This window comes from Nematostella vectensis, chromosome 4, assembly GCF_932526225.1.
Source record: "Nematostella vectensis chromosome 4, jaNemVect1.1, whole genome shotgun sequence".
Taxonomy (NCBI): Eukaryota; Metazoa; Cnidaria; class Anthozoa; order Actiniaria; family Edwardsiidae; genus Nematostella; species Nematostella vectensis.
The window spans coordinates 9,675,063-9,694,544 of NC_064037.1; the positions used below are offsets into that span (position 1 = coordinate 9,675,063).

Below are 19,482 nucleotides of genomic sequence, written 5' to 3' on the forward strand. Positions count from 1 at the left end.
TTGCAATAGGCGCGGTACTAGATGTATTGTAACTATTTGCAATAGGCACGGTACTAGATGTCCTTGTGATCATTTGCAATAGGCGCGGTACTAGATGTATTGTAACTATTTGCAATAGGCACGGTACTAGATGCATTGTAATCATTTGCAATAGGCGCGGTACTAGATGTATTGTAATCATTTGCAATAGGCGCGGTACTAGATGCATTTTAATCATTTGCAATAGGCACGGTACTAGATGCATTGTTATCATTTGCAATAGACGCGATCCTAGTTGCATTGTAATCATTTGCAATAGGCACGGTACTAGATGCATTGTAATCATTTGCAATAGGCGCGGTACTAGATGCATTGTAATCATTTGCAATAGGCGCTGTACTAGATGCATTGTAATCATTTGCAATAGGCGCGGTACTAGATGCATTTTAATCATTTGCAATAGGCACGGTACTAGATGCATTGTTATCATTTGCAATAGACGCGATCCTAGTTGCATTGTAATCATTTGCAATAGGCACGGTAATAGATGCATTGTAATCATTTGCAATAGGCACGGTACTAGATGCATTGTAATCGTTTGCAATAGGCGCGGTACTAGATGCATTGTAATCATTTGCAATAGGTACGGTACTAGATGCATTGTTATCATTTGCAATAGGCACGGTACTAGATGCATTTTAATCATTTGCAATAGGCACGGTACTAGATGCATTGTTATCATTTGCAATAGACGCGGTACTAGTTGCATTGTAATCATTTGCAATAGGCACGGTACTAGATGCATTGTAATCATTTGCAATAGGCACGGTACTAGATGCATTGTAATCATTTGCAATAGGCGCGGTACTAGATGCATTGTAATCATTTGCAATAGGTACGGTACTAGATGCATTGTTATCATTTGCAATAGGCACGGTACTAGATGCATTTTAATCATTTGCAATATGCGCGGTACTAGATGTATTGTAATCATTTGCAAAAGGCGCGGTACTAGATGTATTGTAATCATTTGCAATAGGCGCGGTACTAAATGCATTATAATCATTTGCAATAGGCGCGGTATTAGATGCATTTTAATCATTTGCAATAGGCACGGTACTAGTTGCATTGTTATCATTTGCAATAGACGCGATCCTAGTTGCATTGTAATCATTTGCAATATAAAAGAACGGTACTAGATGCATTTTAATCATTTGCAATATAAAAGAACGGTACTAGATGCATTGTTATCATATGCAATAGGCGCGGTACTAGATGCATTGTAATCATTTGCAATAGGCACGGTACTAGATGCATTGTAATCATTTGCAATAGGCGCAGTACTAGATGTATTATAATAATTTGCAATAGGCGCGGTACTAGATGTATTGTAATAATTTGCAATAGGCACGGTACTAGATGCATTGTAATCATTTGCAATAGGCACGGTACTAGATGCATTGTTATCATTTGCAATAGGCACGGTACTAGATGCATTGTTATCATTTGCAATAGGCGCGGTACTAGATGTATTGTTATCATTTGCAATAGACGCGGTACTAGATGTATTGTAATCATTTGCAATAGGCGCGGTACTAGATGCATTGTAATCATTTGCAATAGGTACGGTACTAGATGCATTGTTATCATTTGCAATAGGCGCGGTACTAGATGTATTATAATAATTTGCAATAGGCGCGGTACTAGATGTATTGTTATCATTTGCAATAGACGCGGTACTAGATGTATTGTAATCATTTGCAATAGGCACGGTACTAGATGCATTGTAATCATTTGCAATAGGCGCGAGGTACTAGTTAGTTAGTAAGCTTGTGTAGCCTCAGAAGATAGCGTGACGCTGCGATTGCTCAGATCAAGACAAGTTAATATGCAATTTCGTTGTCACGCCTTGAGTACGCGTTTGGTTATGCCAGCTTCTCATTTGCCGTGCTAGACAGTGGAACAAAAAGGTAAACTTTACTTACAAATTACGATACATTTAAAATTATGTGCTTTTCTGATTCTTCTCGTATTTTTCTCCGTTTGCCAGCTTTACATAGTGGGAATATTCCTACTATTGATTTTTAGATACGGTCATACTTTCCTGTGTTGCCTTCCTGGTCGTATTCTTGTTGTTTATTTTAAAAATGAGATTATATTTGTCTTCGTTTTTTTTTACCTGAGGCGGGGTTATAATTATTATTGTATGTCGCTTTCTGGATGTGTTGCTAGCCGAACATCATCGCTAGTTAACAATCAGTCATTTTGTACACAAAACAAATTCAGAGAAATAACTATATTCAGTAGGAAAAAATAGTGAAAAAAAAACACAAAACCTCCGCGTTCTTATTTTACATTTATGCTATATGTTCATAATCAATGCTGTTTTTTTTTTTTTTGTTGTCTCGGAGAAAAATACAGTACTTGACCTTATGGAAAAATGTTGCTTTATCTGGATCCGGAATCCATTCGTTGATCTTACGCAGGTGATGGTCGCACCGTGACCCGATGCATCATGGGGCGAAGCCGATCGGCGGGGCAAGTCATTTGTCGAGCGCACTCGTCCGAGCAAGGTCTCCTCCTCGGAATCACTCGCGCTTTGTGCACGGTATCACAGCCATTTTTCGCTCGTCGCTATTTTCTTTCTTCTTGACTTAACTTCGCCGCTCAGACAAACAAAACAGTCAAGTTATTCAGGGATTTAGCTTTCTGTGAGTATATTTGCTAATCTTGCTTGCTTAAATTAGACTTGTTTTCTTCTGAGTTATTTTTCATGATATCTTTTTATTCCTATCGAGTTGTTTGTCATTTTATCTAGAATCATTGACTTTACGGAAAATCGGCTTCAAACTCCCTGTGTTTTAAGAATTTCCCGCCATAATGATTTTGCAACGCGCGCGACAATTTTAAGTTGCTAAAAGTTTATTTGGGATAGAAAAAGGCAGCAAATCGTCACTTCATACGAAGAAAAACGACAAATCACTCTAGGAATTTAGCTGCATAACCAGCTTAACGTATCCACATTCAAGAGAAGTTCTTTAGTGAATATATCTAATCGTCTGTGGAGGATTTAAAGCAAAAGAAAACATTTCTACGATTAATTCGAGTTGAAAACGACGTATCAATTTGGACTAAAATTGTTGGTCAAAACCCAGAGAATGTCTTCTTTGGAGGTTCTGTATTTCTGGATGATTTTAAGCGTTGTGTGGAAATACAAAATGGATTTTTTTGAATGATCATGAACGAAAACAATCTTCACGAACATGGACGAAAGTCAGAAGCGAAACTTCGCCTCGTGCAACCATAAGCCCGTAAGGTTAACAAAGTTGGAAATTCTATTGAGGAAAAATATAAATATGTTATTTCCCACCTAAGGGTCGGTCCGTATCGTGAAATACCGTGACCTCGGCCTCCTAGCTGGTAAATAACATATATGTTCCTCTCTTATCTTATGTTCTCTTGTATGAAGCCAATTTTGCGATTTTATAGTATGCCGAGAAACATGAAATGGTAACAAGAGAGTCGCGATAAATGTGTTTGTTTGTCGTCGAATAAAATATTTATTCTGGTCTTGACCTTCAAAGATATTGCATTAGTGAAATTTTATCTTTTGAAGAGTGTTTTCGCTGCTCATATGAGAAAAATTCGGGTAATGACACACTTGGTCATTCTTGAAAAAAAAAAGGCGACTGTCCAGTGCTAAAAAACGCTAGACTAGTTCCAGTACCGCGCGGTTAAACCAGCCTTTTTGTTTTGAAATGGCGGCGTTTCACCGGCGAACTGTCACATTTTGGCGAATGCTAAGAAGACTAGACCAAACATAAGGCTATAATTTTCTTTATGACTCTCTCATTATCACACAAATCTGTCATCTTTTGTACAGTATGGTTTTAATTCTGTACAGTCAAAACAGCAACTGAAGTCAGCCTTTCGTACCTTTAATCGAACTATTCAACACTACGATTGTGCTTGTTTTCGCCAGAGCAAGCGCATGCGCATACGTTATTCAGCACTGTCGAGCAGAACCACAAGCGACAAACAGAAAGCGACAAAGAAACCACTGCTAAGGTGAGTTTCAGACGACGTATTGTATCGAGAATGTGACATTTAAGTTATTGTGCTTTTTTGTTGTCCTGTTTGTTTGCTTTGAGAATGCGTGCGTAAATAAAAATCAAATAATCGAATAATTAAGTATAATATACAAGTAATGTGAGCATAACACCTCCTTTTGACATTCTTGGTTCTATCTCTATTTTTTGATCGTGTTGAGATATTTCATTAAGGCTAAATATCGTCCTGCATTTGTCATATAATGCTAAAGAAGACCGTTCTTATATCTTGTGTTCTTTACTGTACTTGCTGTTAATGACCTAATAAACGCCCGTGGCGTTTATTAAATTCCGATGGTTCGAGGGGGGGGGGGGGGGCGTTCATTAGATAGGAGGCGTTTATAAGAAAGGGGGGGTTTATCAGTCATTTACATTATTGTAATTTACAGTAGTCCTGTGAAGATACAGCAACTTTTTTCAACTTACAAGATAAATTTTTCATATCAAGGATAAAAAAAAATGCAACCCCTATTGTCTAATAAATTGTTTTTGTTTATATTGTTTGCATCTTGCATCTTATGTGTTTATTGTTAATGGCTTGATGATAAGAAGAGTTTTAAAAGAAATAATAAATAATTGTTTTTACTCTTTTTTTCAACCAGGGACTACCTGAGGGCAAGATGAATTTGAATGCTAAAGACTAAAAGACATCAGAATTGATAAACATGTCTTAAAGATAACAGTATGGAGTTCTTATGCACTAGTGATTTGATACCCCCACACCCATGGTCCCAGGAAAGGGCGAGGGATTAGACCTTAAACAACTGTAATAAAAGCCTCATATGAAACAAATTGTACTCAATTGCCTCTACCCCTTGTGGAAATAACTGTACATTTGAGATGATTTGCCAACAGAAATGAGCTGTTTATGTCTCTCAAAACGTTTTCATATATGTTGAATCGTATACCGTATAGGTATCAAGAGAGAGAGAGAGAGAGAGAGAGAGAGAGAGAGAGAGAGAGAGAAAGAATTTGCCTTCCTTACACTTCATATAATCTGCAAAACATTGTTATCTATTCCCCTGATTGTGTTTTATTAGATAATGGAAGGCTGTTTCCAATTTTGTTTGCTGTCCTGGCTAGGAGAGACAAGTCTAAGAGTCAAAGGGGGAAAGGGTTAGTTATATGAAAGTACTGAATATAACTATTGCATCATTGTTATATCATTGTTATATAAGAGTCATATTTATTTCTTTTTTTTCTCTCCCTGTTGACTATATATTAATGAATAGATATAAATGAACAGATTTGGTTTAATAAGAAATTTTTATTTAGCACTTTCACTTAGATCTTTTTAGGATTTGCTTTCCAAATCAGTCTGTTTCCTATTGCATTTATTTGGTAGTTAAAATGGCTGGATCCAGACTTTTTCTGAAAAAAAGAAGCAGCAGGCCACCATGCTGAATGGTGGGTGCACCAAAATATAATGCATTTCTTTATGTATATTTGTGGATTTTAATTTCCATGGGCATGGAAAAACCACTAAGTCGTACATGAAAACTTCAGTATGGCATCTAAAATGTGTCCAACTATACTATTCTATCTTTTTGATGCTGTTATACCCATTACTTGTTCTTCCAACGACAAAGCTTGTCAGAATGCAGCTTTGATACAAATGTATTTTACCAAAACTTTTATGAGGGGAAGGGGTTTTGAGGGCAGATACTTAAATTATATAACACTAGCAATAACCTTGTGCTTTTTCAATAATAAATCTGTAAAGAAAACAGTTTTATATCAACCTTAAGATAATGGGAAAAGTGAAATGTCAAGAAAGTGCTCAATCCAAATATTTGCATTACTGTTGTATTCTTTTATCAAACCTTTCAAGTGGAGTCAATTTCTCCTTTTCCCTCTCCCCGTTGACTTTGTTTAATGCAATTGATATTATTTGCTGTTTCCTATATACCCAAACATAGATTCATGAACTGGTTGGGTTTGAAATTAGAAGTTAGCGTTAAGCACTGTCAGTGATGACTAAGCTGTATTTTTTAGAATTTGCTTCCAAAGTCAATCTGTTTTTTCTCCATTTCATTCATTTTGAAGCAGACCAACAACAGGCCACTAGATGGTAAAGGATGGGCGCACCAATATGGTAAAGGATGGGTGCACCAATATGGTAAAGGATGGGTGCACCAATATGGTAAAGGATGGGTGCACCAATATGGTAAAGGATGGGCGCACCAATATGGTAAAGGATGGGTGCACCAATATGGTAAAGGATGGGTGCACCAATATGGTAAAGGATGTGTGCACCAATATGGTAAAGGATGTGTGCACCAATATGGTAAAGGATGGGTGCACCAATATGGTAAAGGATGGGTGCACCGATATGGTAAAGGATGGGTGCACCGATATGGTAAAGGATGGGTGCACCAATATGGTAAAGTATGGGTGCACCGATATGGTAAAGTATGGGTGCACCGATATGGTAAAGGATGGGTGCACCAATATGGTAAAGGATGGGTACACCAATATGGTAAAGGATGGGTGCACCAATATGGTAAAGGTTGGGTGCACCAATATGGTAAAGGATGGGTGCACCAATATGGTAAAGGTTGGGTGCACCAATATGGTAAAGTATGGGTGCACCGATATGGTAAAGGATGGGTGCACCAATATGGTAAAGGATGGGTACACCAATATGGTAAAGGATGAGTGCACCAATATGGTAAAGGTTGGGTGCACCAATATGGTAAAGGATGGGTGCACCAATATGGTAAAGGATGGGTACACCAATATGGTAAAGGATGAGTGCACCAATATGGTAAAGGTTGGGTGCACCAATATGGTAAAGGATGGGTGCACCAATATGGTAAAGGATGGGTGCACCAATATGGTAAAGGATGGGTGCACCAATATGGTAAAGGATGGGAGCACCAATATGGTAAAGGATGGGTACACCAATATGGTAAAGGATGGGTGCACCAATATGGTAAAGCATGGGTGCACCAATATGGTAAAGGATGGGTGCACCAATATGGTAAAGGATGGGTGCACCAATATGGTAAAGGATGGGTGCACCAATATGGTAAAGGATGGGTGCACCAATATGGTAAAGGATGGGTGCACCAATATGGTAAAGGATGGGTGCACCAATATGGTAAAGGATGGGTGCACCAATATGGTAAAGGATGGGTGCACCGATATGGTAAAGGATGGGTGCACCGATATGGTAAAGGATGGGTGCACCAATATGGTAAAGGATGGGTGCACCAATATGGTAAAGTATGGGTGCACCGATATGGTAAAGGATGGGTGCACCAATATGGTAAAGGATGGGTACACCAATATGGTAAAGGATGAGTGCACCAATATGGTAAAGGTTGGGTGCACCAATATGGTAAAGGATGGGTGCACCAATATGGTAAAGGATGGGTACACCAATATGGTAAAGGATGAGTGCACCAATATGGTAAAGGTTGGGTGCACCAATATGGTAAAGGATGGGTGCACCAATATGGTAAAGGATGGGTGCACCAATATGGTAAAGGATGGGTGCACCAATATGGTAAAGGATGGGAGCACCAATATGGTAAAGGATGGGTACACCAATATGGTAAAGGATGGGTGCACCAATATGGTAAAGGATGGGTGCACCAATATGGTAAAGGATGGGTGCACCAATATGGTAAAGGATGGGTGCACCAATATGGTAAAGGATGGGTGCACCAATATGGTAAAGGATGGGTGCACCAATATGGTAAAGGATGGGTGCACCAATATGGTAAAGGATGGGAGCACCAATATGGTAAAGGATGGGTACACCAATATGGTAAAGGATGGGTGCACCAATATGGTAAAGGATGGGTACACCAATATGGTAAAGGATGAGTGCACCAATATGGTAAAGGTTGGGTGCACCAATATGGTAAAGGATGGGTGCACCAATATGGTAAAGGATGGGTGCACCAATATGGTAAAGGATGGGTGCACCAATATGGTAAAGGATGGGAGCACCAATATGGTAAAGGATGGGTACACCAATATGGTAAAGGATGGGTGCACCAATATGGTAAAGGATGAGTGCACCAATATGGTAAAGGATGGGTGCACCAATATGGTAAAGGATGGGTGCACCAATATGGTAAAGGATGGGTGCAATAAATATGGTAAAGGATGGGTGCACCAATATGGTAAAGGATGGGTGCACCAATATGGTAAAGGTTGGGTGCACCAATATGGTAAAGGATGGGTGCACCAATATGGTAAAGGATGAGTGCACCAATATGGTAAAGGATGAGTGCACCAATATGGTAAAGCATCGGTGCACCAATATGGTAGAGGATGGGTGCACCAATATGGTAAAGGATGGGTGCACCAATATGGTAAAGGTTGGGTACACCAATATGGTAAAGGTTGGGTGCACCAATATGGTAAAGGATGGGTGCAATAAATATGGTTAAGGATGGGTGCACCAATATGGTAAAGGGTGGGTGCACCAATATGGTAAAGGATGGGTGCACCAATATGGTAAAGGGTGGGTGCACCAATATGGTAAAGGATGGGTGCACCAATATGGTAAAGGATGGGTGCACCAATATGGTAAAGGTTGGGTGCACCAATATGGTAAAGGATGGGTGCACCAATATGGTAAAGGATGGGTGCACCAATATGGTAAAGGATGGGTGCACCAATATGGTAAAGGATGGGTGCACCAATATGGTAAAGGATGGGAGCACCAATATGGTAAAGGATGGGTGCACCAATATGGTAAAGGATGGGTGCACCAATATGGTAAAGGATGGGTGTACCAATATGGTAAAGGATGGGTGCACCAATATGTAATGCATGAAAGGACAGGGGCGGCGGGGTGGTCCCATAAGTGGAGGGGGGGGGGGGAGTTTGGGGTGAGGGGTGGGTAGTGGTTCCAGGGAGAGGGGTGGGTGGTGGTTCCAAATCCTATTTTATAAGAACGCTGGGATTTTAAACTGTTTGTTGTTGGTTGCATCTATACCGCTTAAAACCCGTTGGTTTAAAAAGACGTATATATAAAGAAACATCCGCTAGAAAAGTGGGGGGCCCCTCCCCTTCCGCCGCCCCTGCAGGAGATGTATTTGCGGATTTTAATTTCCACACATATTGAATAATCAGTCCAATGAAGGATCGCATCTAAACTGTCTGTAACTACAGTATATTCTTTGAAATCTTGTTACATCCATGACATTTCTTCACAAGGGCAAAGCTTGAAATGCTGTTACATCCATGACATTTCTTCACAAGGGCAAAGCTTGAAATGCTGTTACATCCATGACGTTTCTTCACAAAGGCAAAGCTTGTCAGAATATTGTTTGTATTAAATTAATATTCATAATGGAACTTCTATGAAGGGACATAAGAATTTACCATTAGACTCTTGACAACATTGACAGCTATATCACACCAGGAATTGTGTTTGTTAAATTTAATGTACTCCATAATTTATATTATTGAATGATGGCTGGATCCATTTGGTGGGGCCAATAAATTTTTAACTACATGTATGGCTGTAGTTACAAAGTCTGAATAGCGTACGCATTCATCGTAACAGATTTAAGATTTTTAGTCATTAAGTCGTTTTTTGTTTTTCAGTCTGAAAAAACAACGATAAGAGAAAATATAAACACAGTAAAGAAAAAGATAAAAACAATGATCAACATGATATTTTAAACAATTAAAATAAGCCTTCGATAAGACCCGAGATAAGTACTTTAAAGGGTGTGGCCATCGGTTTTGCGCATAGCCTATACCAACAACGAAAAAAAAATCATGAAGGAGAAGCCAGACGCATGAAGCGTCAGGTGTGATTCTGCACGCAAAGCATCGTGGAGCTGACAGTTAAGGGAGTAGCCTGGGGTGACACGATTTGATTGCCCTTGAGCCCCTGCGCATGACTAACCAAGCCACGTAGAATGAAATATTTGACATACTCGCACATTGTTTGGTATTAACAAAAAAAATGTTAACGCAAAAGAGTTCTTTCGAGCACTTTGGCGGAATATTTTCTTTTAGAACATTTTAAGGCCAATATTAAAACCATAGAAAATAGAGGGTGGGACTAGAATGACGGGGTACGTCATTAATTATTGCGCTGGGGGTAGAGATTAATAGTTTGTTTGTTTCCTATAGAAAAGCTAAAGAAATAAAACCAGTGGTCACCAAAGCGGAAGAAACAAAATTCCTATATTTGCATAGCTATCCCCGAAAAAAAAAAGATTAAAGATTTCGCGACTTATTTAGTGCGACGTCTGAATCAACTTACACCCAATATGATACAAATGTTATTTGTGTCGATACCAATAAGATTCGGCACGGCAGGAGCGCGATGTATAAATCGGGCCTATTAACATTGCAAATCGGGCGATTCATACGTCGCGCTTTCGCCATGCCGAATGTAATTGTTTAGAATGGCAACATGGACAGATCGACGTCGAAATCAATTCAGTTTAACACGGCATAAGTTCGGCACGGCAATAACAGCGGCTGCGAGAGTCATGCTGCACGGCAAAAGCAGGACACCGATTCAAACGTCGAGCTTGATGTTCTCTATACGCAGTGGCTAAATGAGGGGTAGCCGCTCAAGGTCTTGCAAGAGCTAAATGAGGGGTAGCTTTTTATTTTTTGAATAACGCGAGAAAATGCTACCTTGACGAACAAATTTAGATAGAGGAGACATTTATCGATGTATTGATGTCTTTGAAATAAAAAAATTCCCCTTGCCTGTGTACAGTAGGACAACGCTACTTGGGTGGCACTTTAAATGTTTGAAATGTGCTATGCATATTCGAGTAAAGTAGTAAGCCGGTTACACAAATTTTAATATTAATATATAGATTTAGGCACTGCCTAAAAGCGGAGCCAGCATTGAACACCTTTTGTGTTGACTGATCGAGGTATTTTTGGGGGATCTAGGATCCTGCTCTTTACTGAGATTTATTTATTGTACCAACCAAATGGATCCAGGCCTTATTCAATAATTTAAATTATGCAGTACATCAAAGTTAACAAACACAATTCCTGGTGTGAATATGGCTGTCAAAGTTGTCAAGAGTCTAATGGTAAATTCTTATGTCCCATCATAGAAGTTCCATTATGAATATTTTTTTTAATCAAAACAATACTCTGACAAGCTTTGCCCTTGTGCAGAAAATGTCATGGATGTAACAGCATTCCAAAGATTCAAAATAATATATTTAGACTGTTTAGATGCCATACTGTAATTTTTATGTATTGACTTAGAGGTGATTCTCTCCTTCATTGGACTGAATATTCAAAATAAAGTCTGGAAATTAAAATCCAAAAATATATCTCCTTTTATGCATTACATATTGGTGCACCCCCCTTTACCATATAGTGGCCTTGTTGTTGGTGGCCTACTCCCAAATGAATGCAATGAAGAAAAAACAGATTGATTTTGGAAGCGAATCCTAAAAAAAATATCCAAGGCATCACTGACAGTGCTAAAATGCTAACTTCTAATTTAAAAAAAAACGAAATCTATGTTTGGGGTAGAGAGGAAGCAAAGAATATCAATTGACTAAAAAATAGTCGACGGGAGAGGAGATATAAAGTAAATTGACTCAACTTGAAAGGTTTGGTGAAAAAAATATAACAGTAATGAAAATAATTTGATTGAGCATTTCTTGACATTTCCCCTTTCCCATTATCTTAACCCTTTCACCAGCACAGGCCTCTAAAGAGGCCATCTCTATGCTATCCAAGCTATGTGAACAGAATTCTATTATTGAAAAAGAACAAGGTTGTTGCTAGTGTTATAAAGTTTGAGTATCTTGCCCTAAAAAACCCTTCCCCTTAATAAAAGTTCCATTAATGTACATTTGTAAAGCTACATTCTGACAAGCTTTGTCCTTGCGAAGAACAATGGATGAAACAGGATTTCAAATATGGAATATAGTGTCATACACAATTTTAGATACTGAAGTTTTAATGTACCATTTTAAGTGGTGATTTTCCATCCCCATGGGAATTAATATCTACAAATACACATCCAGTAATGCATTATATTTTGGTGTTTTGAGAAACCCTGGATCCAACTATTCCAATGAAATAAATCTAAACCTCTAAAATAAATGTAATGGGAAAGAGACTTAGAAAGAAAATCCTACAAAGAAGATATAAGTGAGAGTACTAAATGAAAATTAAAAATAAAATCTGTTCATTAATTTATTTTTGATGTAGAGGGGAAATAGCAAAGAGCATCAATTGCATAAAAATAGTCAACAGGGAGAAGAAAAAGGAAAAAATATGACTCTTTTTTAAATGTTTGAAAAAAAAATATAATAACAATAATGTGATAATTATATTCAGTACTTTTCTAAAATATCCCCTTTCCCATTATCTTTAGGTTGATAGAAAACTGTTTTCTTTACAGATTTATTATTTAAAAAGCAAAAGTTTGTTTTTAGTTTTATATTATATAAGTATCTTGTTCTAAAAAAACCTGTGAGTGTGTACTGCTGAATCACATAGTAATGAACTAGTCATTTGCGCCCCCTCCCTTATGGTCCCGCAGAAGTCAGGGGTTAATGTGGGGTTCTAGACCACTTTTTAACCAGAATATGTCAAGAGAGGTGGTGGTATTGACTGTTTTTGACTCTTAACTTGGAAACAGGCTTTTATTAAAGTTTAATCCCCCACCCTTCCCTGGGACCATGGGTGTGGGGGTATCAAATGACTAGTGAATAAGAACATCCTACTGTTCTCTTCAAGACATGATTTTTAATTCTCATGTCTTCCAGTCTTTAGCATTCATCTTGGCCCTCGGGTAGTTCCTGGTTCATAAAAGAGTGAAAACAATTATTTATTATTTCTTTCAAAACAATCTTTTTATCAAGCCATTTATAATCTAACTAATTTTCCACAACTATTTGAAAAAAAAAATAAACACATGAGATGCAAGATGCAGACAATAACAACAATACATATTGAAAATAGGGGTTTTTTTTATCCTCGGTAAGGAAAATTTCTCTTGTAAGTTGAAAAAGCTGCTGTATCTTCTAAGGATATGTATCTTCTTAGGACTAAGAGCACAGGATATGAAGACAAGAACGGTCTTCTTTAGCAGTATTTGACAAATGCAACACGATATTGGTTAGCCTTTATGAAATATTTCCACACAATCAATCTGCCCTGAAGAAGTCTTATTAAAGACGAATTCCAGTTTTTGTTGTATTGTATTTTATTCAACACAATCAAGAATATAGATAAAACAAAGAATGTCAAAACAAAACCTGTTATGCTCAAATAATTTGATTACTGAGTTAAGTGCTCGCATTCTCAAAGCATACAAAAAGGACAACAAAAAGCCTAATGACTGTCATATCCTCAATAGACAATACAAATCGTCGTCCGAAATTCACCTTGCATTGTTTTTTTTTTTTTTTTTGGTCGCTTTCTTGTGGTTCTGTTCGCTTTTTAATGTGAACTGTTACTTGCTTAAATTTACTAGCTAAAACCAGATAAATCTTGGCGTGAATGAATGTTAGTAGATCTCCTCTAGTTGACTTTATCCTTAAGTCACAAAATTTGAGGCAAAATAAATAATCATCGCATAATCGACAAGAACTTTTTCCCTTACTCCGTGCTTGTATTTAGTCGCCATTCCGGGGCCGAGTGGGGCCTGGGAGTCGCGCGGCTGGCTGGCTGGCGAGTGACACCACAGGGTACCCGCGCGACGACCACAAAAACAAAGTCGCATACCTATACCATATTTCTATGCCTATAAGGCTACGCGCGCGGCCTGCGGCCGCGCTTGGCTCCGCTATTAGTCCAAAAAATGTTAATCTTCTTATAATAACAAAATGGCAAATTACAAAATATTACGTGCCTTTTTATTTACCCTCTTTATTCTCTGTACACAGCTAAAATCCCAGCATTCCTGTAGAAAGAAGTTTCGCGTGAGGCCCGTAGTTTGTTATTCTCATAAATCATCCAAGCAAATAACACCTTAAAAAAAAGTAAATAAGCAAAATTATTTCCTTGTTTAGAGATAAGAAGCGATTGTTTTTTATTTGTTTGATTATTCAGACCCTTTCCGTTCTCTGTAAAGTCTGAATCAACGTTGAGCCCAATGTATTTGTATCGACACAAATAAACAATCAGATTCGGCGAATGAATTATATGCAGAAAGGCTTTGTTAAAAGTAACAATGGACGCAGCACGAATTAAAATTTAGTTAATTAACCTTTTTTTTAGTAATCTTTTGTGTGCCAAATCGGTAAACTTGTTTGTGCTTAAAATAAAACAAAATGTGAAACAGCTTAGCCTACTTTGCTGAAAATTGTTACCCAGTCTTATTCAGTTTTGATTTTAATCGTTTTGCTTTAAAGCAAGCAAGTCCATTATCCGAATCCGTGTATGACGTAGCCATGCAGGTATGTAACCTATGCACGACCAACTTTAGCTGGATAATCAGTTTTAGAACAGAGTAGAAAAGGTTATTTCTCAAAGATTTCTTGCGCGCAAAAATCTGATGGAAAAGAGAAATGAGCTTTTGTTTTGTCACCTTAGTTACCCGATCTTTATAAGTAACAAGATCTCTTCGTGAAACTTCTACAGTTCCGCCAATATGCGCACGAAGCAAAGGAATCGTTTGACGACAGTCATTCAGTCAAGCGTACCCCTGCCGTCTTATCTCATAAGCCCGTAAGGTTAACAAAGTTGGAAATTCTATTGAGGAAAAAAATAAATATGTTATTTCCCACCTAAGGGTCGGTCCGTATCGTGAAATACCGTGACCTCGGCCTCCCAGCTGGTAAATAACATATATGTCCCTTTCTTATCTTATGTTCTCTTGTATGAAGCCAATTTTGCGATTTTATAGTATGCCGTGAAATATGAAATGGTAACAAGAGAGTCGCGATAAATGTGTTTGTTTGTCGCCGAATAAAATATTTATTCTGGTCTCGACCTTCAAAGATATTGCATTAGTAAAATTTTATCTTTTGAAGAGTATTTTCGCTGCTCATATGAGGAAAATTCGGGTAATGACACACTCTCTGTTGACTATATATTAATGAATAGATATAAATGAACAGATTTGGTTTAATAAGAAATTTTTATTTAGCACTTTCACTTAGATCTTTTTAGGATTTGCTTTCCAAATCAGTCTGTTTCCTATTGCATTTATTTGGTAGTTAAAATGGCTGGATCCAGACTTTTTCTGAAAAAAAGAAGCAGCAGGCCACCATGCTGAATGGCGGGTGCACCAAAATATAATGCATTTCTTTATGTATATTTGTGGATTTTAATTTCCATGGGCATGGAAAAACCACTAAGTCGTACATGAAAACTTCAGTATGGCATCTAAAATGTGTCCAACTAAACTATTCTATCTTTTTGATGCTGTTACACCCATTACTTGTTCTTCACAACGACAAAGCTTGTCAGAATGCAGCTTTGATACAAATGTATTTTACCAGAACTTTTATGAGGGGAAGGGGTTTTGAGGGCAGATACTTAAATTATATAACACTAGCAATAACCTTGTGCTTTTTCAATAATAAATCTGTAAAGAAAACAGTTTTATATCAACCTTAAGATAATGGGAAAAGTGAAATGTCAAGAAAGTGCTCAATCCAAATATTTGCATTACTGTTGTATTCTTTTATCAAACCTTTCAAGTGGAGTCAATTTCTCCTTTTCCCTCTCCCCGTTGACTTTGTTTAATGCAATTGATATTATTTGCTGTTTCCTATATACCCAAACATAGATTCATGAACTGGTTGGGTTTGAAATTAGAAGTTAGCGTTAAGCACTGTCAGTGATGACTAAGCTGTATTTTTTAGAATTTGCTTCCAAAGTCAATCTGTTTTTCTCCATTTCATTCATTTTGAAGCAGACCAACAACAGGCCACTAGATGGTAAAGGATGGGCGCACCAATATGGTAAAGGATGGGTGCACCAATATGGTAAAGGATGGGTGCACCAATATGGTAAAGGATGGGTGCACCAATATGGTAAAGGATGGGCGCACCAATATGGTAAAGGATGGGTGCACCAATATGGTAAAGGATGGGTGCACCAATATGGTAAAGGATGTGTGCACCAATATGGTAAAGGATGTGTGCACCAATATGGTAAAGGATGGGTGCACCAATATGGTAAAGGATGGGTGCACCGATATGGTAAAGGATGGGTGCACCGATATGGTAAAGGATGGGTGCACCAATATGGTAAAGTATGGGTGCACCGATATGGTAAAGTATGGGTGCACCGATATGGTAAAGTATGGGTGCACCGATATGGTAAAGGATGGGTGCACCAATATGGTAAAGGATGGGTACACCAATATGGTAAAGGATGGGTGCACCAATATGGTAAAGGTTGGGTGCACCAATATGGTAAAGGATGGGTGCACCAATATGGTAAAGGTTGGGTGCACCAATATGGTAAAGTATGGGTGCACCGATATGGTAAAGGATGGGTGCACCAATATGGTAAAGGATGGGTGTACCAATATGGTAAAGGATGGGTGCACCAATATGGTAAAGGATGGGTGCACCAATATGGTAAAGGATGGGTGCACCAATATGGTAAAGGATGGGTGCACCAATGTGGTAAAGGATGGGTGCACCAATATGGTAAAGCATGGGTGCACCAATATGGTAAAGGATGGGTGCACCAATATGGTAAAGGATGGGTGCACCAATATGGTAAAGGATGGGTGCACCAATATGGTAAAGGATGGGTGCACCAATATGGTAAAGGATGGGTGCACCAATATGGTAAAGGATGAGTGCACCAATATGGTAAAGGATGAGTGCACCAATATGGTAAAGGATGGGTGCACCAATATGGTAAAGGATGGGTGCACCAATATGGTAAAGGATGAGTGCACCAATATGGTAAAGGATGGGTGCACCAATATGGTAAAGGATGAGTGCACCAATATGGTAAAGGATGGGTGCACCAATATGGTAAAGGATGGGTGCACCAATATGGTAAAGGATGGGTGCACCAATATGGTAAAGGATGGGTGCACCAATATGGTAAAGGATGGGTGCACCAATATGTAATGCATGAAAGGACAGGGGCGGCGGGGTGGTCCCATAAGTGGAGGGGGGGGAGTTTGGGGTGAGGGGTGGGTAGTGGTTCCAGGGAGAGGGGTGGGTGGTGGTTCCAAATCCTATTTTATAAGAACGCTGGGATTTTAAACTGTTTGTTGTTGGTTGCATCTATACCGCTTAAAACCCGTTGGTTTAAAAAGACGTATATATAAAGAAACATCCGCTAGAAAAGTGGGGGGCCCCTCCCCTTCCGCCGCCCCTGCAGGAGATGTATTTGCGGATTTTAATTTCCACACATATTGAATAATCAGTCCAATGAAGGATCGCATCTAAACTGTCTGTAACTACAGTATATTCTTTGAAATCTTGTTACATCCATGACATTTCTTCACAAGGGCAAAGCTTGAAATGCTGTTACATCCATGACATTTCTTCACAAGGGCAAAGCTTGAAATGCTGTTACATCCATGACGTTTCTTCACAAAGGCAAAGCTTGTCAGAATATTGTTTGTATTAAATTAATATTCATAATGGAACTTCTATGAAGGGACATAAGAATTTACCATTAGACTCTTGACAACATTGACAGCTATATCACACCAGGAATTGTGTTTGTTAAATTTAATGTACTGAATAATTTATATTATTGAATGATGGCTGGATCCATTTGGTGGGGCCAATAAATTTGTAACTACATATATGGCTTTAATAAACTTGAGAGGAGAGCAGTATCCTAGATCCCTAGCTCCCCTAAAACTACCTTAATCAGTCAACATAAAAAGTGTTCAATTCGGGCTCCGCTTTTAGGCAGTGCTTAAATCTATATATTAAGAAAATGATCTGTAGGGACCTGGCTTTGCCCCAATAATTATTTTATTATTTCTGTATCCCCACCCCATCTAGAGTCTGAATAGCGTACGCATTCATCGTAACAGATTTAGGATCTTTAGTCATTAAGTCGTCTTTTGTTTTTCAGTCTGAAAAAACAACGATAAGAGAAAATATAAACACAGTAAAGAAAAAGATAAAAACAATGATCAACATGATATTTTAAACAATTAAAATAAGCCTTCGATAAGACCCGAGATAAGTACTTTAAAAGGGTGTGGCCATCAGTTTTGCCCATAGCCTATACCAGCAACGAAAAAAAAAATCATGAAGGAGAAGCCAGACACATGAAGCGTCAGGTGTGATTCTGCACGCAAAGCATCGTGGAGCTGACAGTTAAGGGAGTAGCCTTAGGTGACACGATTTGATTGCCCTTGAGCCCCTGGGCATGACTAACCAAGCCACGTAGAGTGAAATATTTGACATACTCGCACATTGTTTGGTATTAACAAAAAAAATGTTGACGCAAAAGAGTTCTTTCGAGCACTTTGGCGGAATATTTTCTTTTAGAACATTTTAAGGCCAATATTAAAACCATAGAAAATAGAGGGTGGAACTAGAATGACGGGGTACGTCATTAATTATTGCGCTGGGGGTAGAGATTAATAGTTTGTTTGTTTCCTATAGAAAAGCTAAAGAAATAAAACCAGTGGTCACCAAAGCGGAAGAAACAAAATTCCTATATTTGCATAGCTATCCCCGAAAAAAAAAGATTAAAGATTTCGCGACTTATTTAGTGCGACGTATGAATCAACTTACACCCAATATGATACAAATGTTATTTGTGTCGATACCAATAAGATTCGGCACGGCAGGAGCGCGACGTATAAATCGGGCCTATTAACCTTGCAAATCGGGCGATTCATACGTCGCGCTTTCGCCATGCCGAATGTAATTGTTTAGAATGGCAACATGGACAGATCGACGTCGAAATCAATTCAGTTTAACACGGCATAAGTTCGGCACGGCAATAACAGCGGCTGCAAGAGTCATGCTGCACGGCAAAAAGCAGGACATCGATTCAAACGTCGAGCTTTTGATGTTCTCTATACGCAGTGGCTAAATGAGTGGTAGCCGCTCAAGGTCTTGCAAGAGCTAAATGAGAGGTAGCTTTTTATTTTTTGAATAACGCGAGAAAATGCTACCTTGACGAACAAATTTAGATAGAGGAAACATTTATCGATGTATTGATGTCTTTGAAATAAAAAAAAATCCCCTTGCCTGTGTACAGTAGGACAACGCTACTTGAATGTTGGAAATGTGCTATGCATATTCGAGTAAAGTAGTAAGCCGGTTACACAAATTTTAATATTATTAGTCCAAAAAATGTTAATCTTATGATAACAAAATGGCAAATTACAAAATATTACGTGCCTTTTTATTTACCCTCTTTATTCTCTGTACACAGCTAAAACCTCAGCATTCCCGTAGAAAGAAGTTTCGCGTGAGGCCCGTAGTTTGTTATTCTCATAAATCATCCAAGCAAATAACATCTTAAA

At 38.4% G+C, this 19,482-nt stretch overlaps 1 long non-coding RNA gene across 1 annotated transcript; it reads left to right on the plus strand.

The window, feature by feature from the left end:
- The first annotated feature begins 2,700 nt into the window (after nt 1-2,700).
- On the plus strand, nt 2,701-5,878 carry LOC125561761. The gene is made up of 2 exons (XR_007307478.1): nt 2,701-4,047; nt 4,691-5,878. It is a non-coding gene; the product is annotated as an uncharacterized LOC125561761 (long non-coding RNA).
- Nucleotides 5,879-19,482: the final 13,604 nt, after the last annotated feature.